The following is a 10,597-nucleotide window of genomic DNA, read 5'->3' as shown; positions in this document are numbered from 1 at the left end:
TACACATAAAGAAATTTTATGTTTATTAAAAATTAATGAGAAAAAAAATCTTTGATCTCAGGTTATGAGGGAATGAATGTTTCACTTTAAAATTAAATCTTTTATACAATATTTAATTATATAGACAAAGTTGAAAATAGCAAAGAAATTGAAATAAAATTTTTGCATCATATGTAGCACTATTTAAATCACAAACAATATTGAAAATGTTAAATGATTCTATTTATTCATAGTAAAAGCAAAACATTAAAAGAAAAATAAACAAATCTATATAAATAAGAAATCTTAAAAACATTAAAATGTTATTACCAGTGAAAATATTAAAAGCTTCATTCAAATGTAACAGGTACCGTTTAAAAGAAATCAGACTTTCAAAAATACACTTTTTCAGTTATAACTTCATAACAGTATAGTAGAGCAAGAGACTTCTATGATGGAAGTAGAAGTATAAATTTTTATTACCTTGGAAAGCAATAATATTTAGTGATATTGATTATATACCTATCTGCAATCTAGCATTTTTTCTTCTACATATATACCCTGGAAATGGTCTTATAAATGTATACCCAGTGACATGTTTAAAAATATCAACTGCAGTATTATTTACATAATTCAAGAATAGGGAACATTCACTATCAGGGAAATGGTTAAATTAAGTTGTCAGTGGATGAACTATATAATATTGCTTATATATGAACAAACTTCTACATGTCATCATGAATGAATCTCTGTAACAAGATGAATTAAAAAAACACTTGGAAAATAATACATAAATTGTAAACTTTATAGACAACATATAAATGGTGATAGCAATAGGACAATCATTAAGTCATGCAAACATACATATAAAATACATAGTAGTGGATAAAAATGTAGTGGAGCAGTACATACCAAAGTCATAATAGTGGTTACTCTAGAGGAAAAAATTGAATTTTCAAAGAGAGAAATGAATTTTAAATTTAACCTGAATTTTGTTAATAATATAAATAACATAAATGAAGCAAAAATTAAAAATGTAAACATGCTAATTTTAAATGAAGTCCATATTATTAGGTGTTTGCTTTATTTTTCCTTTACTATCTATGGTTGAAACAAAACTTCTGACGTGGGGAAGAAAAACAAAAACTCAGATTATGTTTTTACTGTACTCAATATGTTTATCCTATACCATTACTCTCACTTAAAGGAGAACTCAGGTAATAAGACATATTAAAAAAGTAAGTAAACTTGTAATGCAATGTAAGGTCTATGAGAGTGGAGAGTTTTTCTTGTTTTGTTCATTGCTGTAATGCCTTCGTGTAGAACAGCATCAGGCACATAGTGACAAGTACATGTCTTATTGATTGAATAAATAATAAATGAATGTATTAATGGAAGTAGTGTTCTAGGAAATTGTGATGTACTATAATAATTTTTACTTAACTTCTTTGGTGGGAAATTTAATTTCTATAAGTTCCTTTATCTTTTTATATGTATCTATATAATAAAATATTTTCTTTATCTTCATGAGTCATGGTATAGGGCATAGGGGTCAGCAAATGACTGCACACAGGCCAAATGCAGTCTGCCATCTGTTGTTGTATGACCCATGAGCCACACATACAGGTTTTGTATTTTGAATGGTTGAAACAAGTCAAATGAATAATATTTTGTGACATGTTAAATTATATAAAACTCAATTTTAGTATCCATAAAGTTTTATTGGAGCACAGCCATGCTCATTTGGTTGCACATTCTGTATGGCTATTTTTGTGCTAAATAGCAGAATTGAGTAGTTGTGACAAAAACCATATGGTCCAAAAAGCTTAAAATATTTACTTTCTGGCCCTTGACAGAAAATATTTGCCTACTTACTCTTGGTATAGCAATATCGATAATTATATCATAGCTAAGCTTTTCAGTCTCTGACGTACTCCTCAAAATTGGCTTAAGTTTTTCTCTCATGCCCATACTTATAAATAGTTTATGTACGTATGCATGGAAAGATGTTTGCTTGCAAGTAAGTGATTACTTCCTCCTTCTTTCTGTCCAGAAGGGGAGGTCAGATAGCTGGTCTTATTTGAAAATCCTCCCTCTGCCCAGTAGCTAATAGGCTTCTACATAGTAGAAAGTAGAAATATGAATTAATGCATGGATAAATATGCATCTTTTAATTTATTCTTTCGATAGAAGTCTCTGGGAATTGCTCACATGTCAGTCAACTAGAGAAGAACCTATTTTATATCAATTTTTAAAATATATATGCAGGTTCAACTCTATGACAGATGACTAATTGTTTAGTATAAATTATGTGTTAAAGTTATTGCATGGAAATTGCATCTCTAAATATCTAACTTACACATGAATTGCTAAGAGGGAAAAACACTTTCTATTTTTGCATTACATGTTTGGGATGGTGATACACAATTATAATATTCAGAGTACTATGTTTATTGAAATTCTTATTCCAAAATGCAAATAAGAAAAGTTTTTAGAGATTTTTAAGGAAGTTAATCAGAGCTGACAGAGAGCAGAGATCATTGTAGGAATTCATTAAATGTAGTTATTTTTATATGTTTAAGTAAAATGAGGCCTTAAATGGATCTTTTTATTTGTTATAGTTACTGTTCATACTTCAAAGCCTAATTTACATTTTTTAATATCTGAAGTGATAGAATTGTGTTTAAAATAATTTTTAAAAGGAAGTTTTTAACAAATTTTAAAGAAGTTTTAGAATAGTTTATAAACACAGATGCCTTTAAGATCAAGAATAATACCATGTTTTGGTTAAAAGTTCCATTCAGCTCCCTTCCCATAAATAGTTTAGGTACTATTTCTCCTTTCTAAAGCATAGGCCCCAAATAAAATGAACACCTATATTATTTTGGGCATAGCTTCTTCTTAAGCATGATATAAGGAAAGAAAACACTCTTAATTTCATTAAAAATATGCTCTTAATTTCATTAAAAACAAGTAAACACCAACCTATATATTTTCTGGACTGTCTCTTTGGATTTCTAATACCAAAAATATTAAAATGTAATAATTTCTAATGGCATTTTTTTATATCTTCTCTTTTAAATGAATGTTAAAAAAACTAGCTGTTATGACTGGCTTTTGGAAGTAAACATTTTTTCCATTTATAAACTTGTAACAATTACTTAGTCATGTAAGTTAAGATTATTCCATATGTTTGATAGAAATGTTAAAAATGATCCCTAAAAATAAAAAAATCATGCAGACAAATTAACTTTATTTTTAACACTCACTTCATCCTTGAAAATTTCAGTAGGTTAAGCTATATATTTTGAAAGCAATTAGAATGGGTGTGTGTTCATATTCACACTATTTTTAATTTTTCATATCAAAGATGAAATCATGAATATTTAGCATAAAAAATTAGTTCAAGAAAGTTATAAGAGCATGACCAAAATTTTGCCTAAATCTTACCTGTTGGAAAATTTATTCATAGATTTAAAAAAGTTTGAATCAGAAAATCAAAAGGAAAAATTCTTAGTGGACTACATCAGGGGAAGTGATGATAAAGAGCGCACAGCATCCTTCATAAGGCATGAAATTTACATGTCAAACAAGAGCACATATAAACAAAGTAGGTCTTTCAAGAATGGGGATTCAGTATAAACATTTAATTACATAGATGATGGAGGGTTGTACTATCAAAGTTTTATCACTGAAGTAACCCAGATTGAAGAACTCCACACAGCAGTTACCACTCGTTGGTAGGGGCCCATAAAAGAGAGGAAAATGGAGCTAAAAAATGGAGAAGTTTAGAGGAGAGGAACCGTTTTGTACGGGGGTTTACGGAAAAAAACAGAGTGGAGGTGAGCTCGAACTCTGGGGATGGTGCCTGACCACGTTTTTGCTGGTATATCTAATGCAGTGCGAGAAGCTAAAGCTTATCTGTGATAGACAACACTGGGGACCGGAATTAGGTCCAAGGCAAAGTCAGTGTTTTTGCTAAGCTAGAATTCTATGGTAGGATACAGCCCTTAGAGTGCTTTTCAGTGACACCTGGTTAGTTTATTATCAATAATTCATTTCCCTCCAACCTACTCACTGTACACTTTTAGTAGGCCAACCTATCACTTTGAGTTCAGTAGCTGTTTCACTACTGTGTTCAAACAAGACTGCAATACAATTGTCAGAATCTTCACATATCTACCAGAATTGGTTTTCTGTAAATATAATATTAATGATCAGTAAAGCATATAGATACGTATTTACCTAATATATAATGATGAGTTCATTTATTTTAAGGGCATAATCTTTGTTGTTGTGTACTGAATTATGTACACCAGGAATGATCGGATTCCAGATAGTGTCACTGGCTATGTCATGGCATTTAGATGTCTGAGTTAGGTAAAGCATGTACGAAGCACAAGTAAAGAAAGAGCTCTCTTTCAATACACCTGTGAGAGAGCTCCTGTGTCTTGTTTATTCTAGAAACGGCATAAAAGCCTGTGTACTCAATATGTTCCATGACAACACTCGATTCGCTTTTCATAAATTATATGATGTACCGAAATGCTCTTTTTTAAAAATCGTTTTAAAATAATTTGCGGCAGTTTGAAATCCAGATATATTCATAATATATTATTGTCTTTAGACGCTACTTGACTTCACTTCTGCTTGCTATTTCATGGATGTATTTATCAGTCATTATACATTTATTACTTTTGATTGTGCTTAATTACTGTGCTGTGGATGGATTTTGCTCTCTTGATTTGTGCCAATGTCATCTATGCATAAACTTGGAATGCTTTTATTTCAAGCAAAATGTAGATTGATAAAAATTAAACATAGGTTGAAACTTTTGGAATGACTAGTTATTAGATAATAGAAATGATAGTCTAACCAAAGGAGATTATGAACTTATTAATTTTCTCTAATGTAGCAACTTATTATTTAAGGTAAGGTTTTATTTTATAGTGCTATAGAACTTCTATCTTATTATCATTATGTTTGTCAGGATGTGTGCTTAGATTTTGCCATATGTCTATAGTCTAACTTTGGTCGCCCTGAGTGCTTCTTTTTGGTTGGCCACCAGGGTAAGTCTTACTGTGCTCATCTTGTCTGCTGAATGGTGAGGTGCTGTGCAATATCTCATTGGGCCAAACAAAAGTTTTGGATAAAAGATGTTTTTAAGTAACACATATGTGGAAAAATTGCACCTGAACCAATAAATGTCTTAGGGAATAGTGGATACCATATATACAATCTAGCTGAGGCCATTATTTTTGAGCCCATAGAAATTTACGGTACAAATGAGTACAAGATGTTTGGTCAAAACCATTGCTAAATCTTAAAATGATGATAAGTGATGTCCTCTTTTCTTTCTAAATATCAAAGCAGTTATAAAAGAGTCAGATCAATGAATATTAAAATATTGTCTTCTTTGATCAAAAGCAGAGCTAGATTATATATTGGGTCTTTGAACAAACTGGACTTCTTTAGATGTACTCCCGACTCTTGCCTTTGAATGATATGCTGGAAGAAGTGATTCTCTCTACAAAGCAGTTATATCATACTTGCTGACTCACCCTCACCCAGCCACATTGTAGGAGACAGAGAGAAACAACTTTTGGATATGATTCTAAAAGCTTGACTTTGTCCCAAACATCTGCCTACATCTATTTACATGTAGAAGCGAGAGTAGTGAAGTCTTCGACTGTTCTGAAAGCAAAAGATCTGCAAAGATAGAATAGTATGCTCCATGTTTTCTACCACCTGCCACAAGGACCTATTGCTTCATGTCTAGCCCATTTGGAAAATCTGAAGTGTAGAGAAAGAAGACATAAGTGTTACTAATCTAGAACCTATGTCAAAGAAGTATGAGTACTGGGATTATTATTGACTGTAATGTCCCCAAAATTTGTTCAGATATTTCTTTCTAGCATCTAAAATATCTGGTGTATGAAAAACTGTTACTGATGTTTCCTCTTTATTTGTAGATTACCTCCTTTTTATCTCTCAATGAAGTTTTAAGATTTAAGGTTCTTGATGTTTGGATTAATGAAATTTTACTAGAATATACCTCTAACATAGGACTCTAACAGTTCAAACTATTTTTTTTAAATTATAAACACAACTTCTTTTTTAAAATACCTTTCTTTTTGAAACCTCTTATGACTCTGCACACAATTTACAATTTTCACAAAATATTTAATACTTTTTAACTTATATCTGATTATCTGATTATCTAATATCTAATGGATAGATAAATGGATAGATAGGTAGGTAGATGATAGATGATAGATGATAGATAGATAGATAGATAGATAGATAGATAGATAGGGATAGATGATAGATCAAGCTTCCAAATTATATATTTGGTAAATTACTGGAATTATCCACATTCCTAAGTCAAATTTTATAAACTTGAACATATCACACATCATACACACTCCAAAACAAAACAGAGCAAAAAAAACCCAAAAAACCTAAAAGCCAGTTGCTAAAGATTTAAGAGGTACAAATAAGGGAGATATTCTATTCTCTCTCTACCCCACTCAAAGATGATTATTTTCATTTTACTTCCCAAATATTTTCCATAGCAAAAACATCTATAATAATCCTAAAAGACTTGTATTATTATGTTTGTAATAAGTAAATAGAATTCTTTTGAAAATAAGACAAAATGATGAGGAAAAAACAGCCTTCAGTATGCTTCACTTAAATAAATCTTTAAAAATATGCTCCAGAGGTCAAATTTAAATTATTCATTTATTTTGTGAAATTGTAGCAGAAGGTAATGTTGACCCGTAATCAGATTCTCAGATTGGTAATAAACATTGAGGAAGGAGAGCCTTATATTATTTTTGAGCAAAAGTATAACATGCTTATAAACCCTACATTTTAATCATATCATGATTATGAAGCAAGCTACCATGAGAAATAAGTAATGATTAAGCACTATCGATCATATTTTAATACATTACATATTGATCTATGATACAGCATAATTATTTACATGCAGACGAGATTTTATAAACATAATCTCAGGCAATTTTACATTTCACCTTAGTGACCTTAGAGCAGTGGTGTGCCTGAGACAGCTTACAGTGGCTCATAGAACCTATCAGCAGCATATCTTCTTCATTTGCATTTAATGAGGACATGTAGGCTGATTTAAATCAGGCATGGAGTATGTTTCTCATAAAAGTTGATGAACACTTCAGCCAAGACTTCTTCCTACCTAAAGGAAGAGCCTGTTTTTAGACCCTTACCAGCATGCCACTGCTTACAGTCCAAATAAAATATTCAGAATTCATAATTTAAAATATTTTTAATTTAGCAAAATACATTATTTTGACTTTTCCTCATGATATGAACAGACAAGAAATATTCAAATCTCTTAATGTTTAGTCCAAGAATGATTTTAACTCTGCTGACATTTAAATATACCACATCATTCTTTCTTCCTTCAGAGCAAGTGCAGAGTTGAATTTTGTTATGAATTTCTAACCAAATATTTCTTCATTCACATTTATATATAGTTGCCTGCTTTTAACCTTTCAAAATGCATGATAAATTGCATCTGCCAGTGAACCAAGTCACCGTTCAGCTAATATAATCTTTACTTAAGATCAAATAGGCACTGATCGTTTTACAGATTTTATTTTATTACTGTCAGTTGGGTCATACATTTTTCTAAAGTGAAAGTAAGAAAACAACCAGTTGAAATATTTTGAAAGATAATGTTCTGGAAGGTAACAATTCACTGTTGAAAACCACAGTGAGATTGCTGACAAAAGATCAAGTTCTGGTCAATGAAACGCAATTTGCTTTCCTCCTTCCTGTAACTACTCTTTTGTAATGTATATAGATGTGAAAATGTAAAAAGTATTTTTTTTCTATTAAAGAAACAAACATCTCTTTTCAGCATCTTTGGGACATTGAATACTAATGATATAATACAACTAAATTTAAAGAGATGATTTATTTTACATAGAGAGATATATTTAGAAATACAAATACATCTTAATTAGCAATCTCTGACTAGAATCAGTAAAATGTTACAGTTGTTTCTTGCAATTATTGAACTTTCAGTAATGCACACACACATAAACACACATACCCCTCATATTTCATTCTAAAGTCTATAGATACTTAAAGGCCTTCTTTTACTTAAGCAGGGCAAAAAAATATAAAGTTAGTGTCTTACCTTTGGAAGTTGTCTTAAAAGTTTTCAACTCTTTAACATTTACAGAAATCTCTATAAAACCAAACATTTATAGGATTGTCTTTTGAGATTTATGAAGGTGGAAAAATTGAAGCCCCAATTTTTCCATCAAACCCTCCTTTATCAGAGAATGATAGCTCATCTTTATGGTAGTAAGACAGAGAGATATGCTAAGTTCAGAGAAGCCAGATAGGTAAATGTGTGACTAGGATGAGAACATTGAAAACTGTATTAATTGATGGCCTGAAAATATACAACTGTACCATTGAGAAATTGCTTTTACCTATTCAAGCAGGTAGCATAAACCTCTGTAAGGAAATGAATGAACTCTCTTAATAAATTGAACATCTAGAAAATCTAAAACTATTAATTTGAATATGGCAACAAAGTAAATTGGACAGATTTTAATTCTTTGAGCCTTTAATAAAATCAGGCAATCAAGTAAAAAAAAGTATAAAAGAAAAATGCCAAAATGAAAAACAACAGTAAACTGAACAGAGTATAGGCAATTGAGAAACATTAAAAGCTTAAAAATTACAAAATTGTAAAAACCTGAACGAAGATATTCATAGAGTGCCAAGAGGACATTGCATTCATAAATTAAGTAACATATATATATATATATATGTATTTTTTCAAAGTAAGTTATAATTGTTCTACTCCAAATAAAATTGAAAGAAGAACTAATATAAAAAGCAGCCTCTAGTGAAAAGTATAAAACTGAAAAGGAAAGAAATGGAAAATATGAGAAATACATTTAAGAGGTTCAATATCACAAGGAAAATGTGGGAGGGCATAATTAGCTAAATACGAACCAGTAGTAGAAGAGAATTCGCCAGACAGAATAATATCATACACTGAGAAATACTAAGACTGTTTAAAATGACGTGACTTTAGACAAATCACCAATCAATGTTATAATTTTAAAGATGAAACATAAAAATAATAAAAGGCAATGTACCACACAAAAAGAACAAATGTAGCATCATATTTTTGCATTAGCAATGATAAATGGTAGAAAATAATAGTTTACTGCTTTTAAAGATTTGAATGCAATTAAAAAAAAAATTGTCATACACATTCAAGCAATCAACCTGGAGTACAAAAGTCGTTTTTCGTCAAGTAAGCACATGGCACATTTATCTCTCTTGCACTCATTTTCAGGAAATTATTTGAGAATTTAATTTAGAACATCATGGAACTAATCTAAGAGAGAAGAGGTTGTGATAGCTATCAACAGTTCTTTAAAACCAGTGAAACAAAGATCAACAGGAAGACAGCTGTCTAAGAAACCATCAAGGAACCTAGTCCCTGATGGAACAGAATAGAGAGCTTCAAAATAGAGCTTTTTTGGAGAAAAAGAAAAAAGTAGAAAAGAAAAAAGTAGACAGGGGCCATTATAAAGAGAAGCATTTCAAAGAGAAAATAAGAGTAAAGAGAAACTCTAGAAAAAAGTAAGACCCAAACATCATCACAAAAAAAAAAAACTATAATATTAAGAAAATCCTACCTGTTTGAAGCAAATTAATTGTGGCTGGCAGATTTAAACAAATGATAGAGAATTTTAATTTGAAGGCATATGTTAAATAATGTGTGTGTCTAAAGGACCTAGCATTAGATCTAAAAAATAATATGATCATAACACACATGCATCTCAGAATAGGTTGCATTAATTTATATAGTAGTTGCATAGTAAGTGTTGTTTTAACTTCTGTGACCAAAGCACAGGAAAACTTCATAATGGATTTATGATATAAATTAATATGTTAAAGACAGTGACAAGGTCTATGGCCATGCCACCCTGAACAAGCCAGATCCCGTCTGATCTTGGATGCTAAGCAGGGTTGGGCCTGGTTAGTACTGAGATGGGAGACCACCTAGGAAGACTAGGTGCTGTAGGCATAAAAAATAAATTAAAAATAAGGGATTGTAAGCTGACAAGATCCTTGCAGTCTGTGAGGTGAACCAAGGGTTGCCTCGCCTTAAAAAAAAAAAAAAGACGGTGATAATATAAATATAAATGGTCTTTGTAGAAATTAGAATAAGGATGTGGGGTGAGAAAACTAGAGGTTAGTATGTGAGACAAACACATCTTAATATGGGGAATACTGAGACCTGTGAAAATTTAATAAAAAGATGTTACGTATATAATTGAACTTATGAACGTAATCAATAGATGATCGAGACTTCAAAGAAATATTAAAAATTATAGGCTATTAGGTACTAGATGGTAGAGTAATATAGTGTTTAGTTTTGGCAAATCAATACAATATAAAAAATATTAGTTAGAATTACACAGATATCCACAAGAAGAATTACAATCAGTAGTAGTGAAAAGAGGATATCTAACACATTAGGACTGATGGAAAGAAGAGAAGAGACAAAAGACCATTGCTTTTATTCAGAAATTACTCT

At 30.7% G+C, this 10,597-nt stretch overlaps 1 pseudogene; it reads left to right on the top strand.

Moving 5' to 3' along the window:
- Positions 1-9,965: 9,965 nt before the first annotated feature.
- Positions 9,966-10,084, top strand: LOC112475906 (annotated as a pseudogene).
- Positions 10,085-10,597: the final 513 nt, after the last annotated feature.

Source organism: Pteropus alecto, unplaced genomic scaffold (assembly GCF_000325575.1).
Source record: "Pteropus alecto unplaced genomic scaffold, ASM32557v1 scaffold152, whole genome shotgun sequence".
In the NCBI taxonomy this organism is placed as follows: Eukaryota; Metazoa; Chordata; class Mammalia; order Chiroptera; family Pteropodidae; genus Pteropus; species Pteropus alecto.
This window is presented reverse-complemented; position numbering and strand designations above follow the sequence as displayed.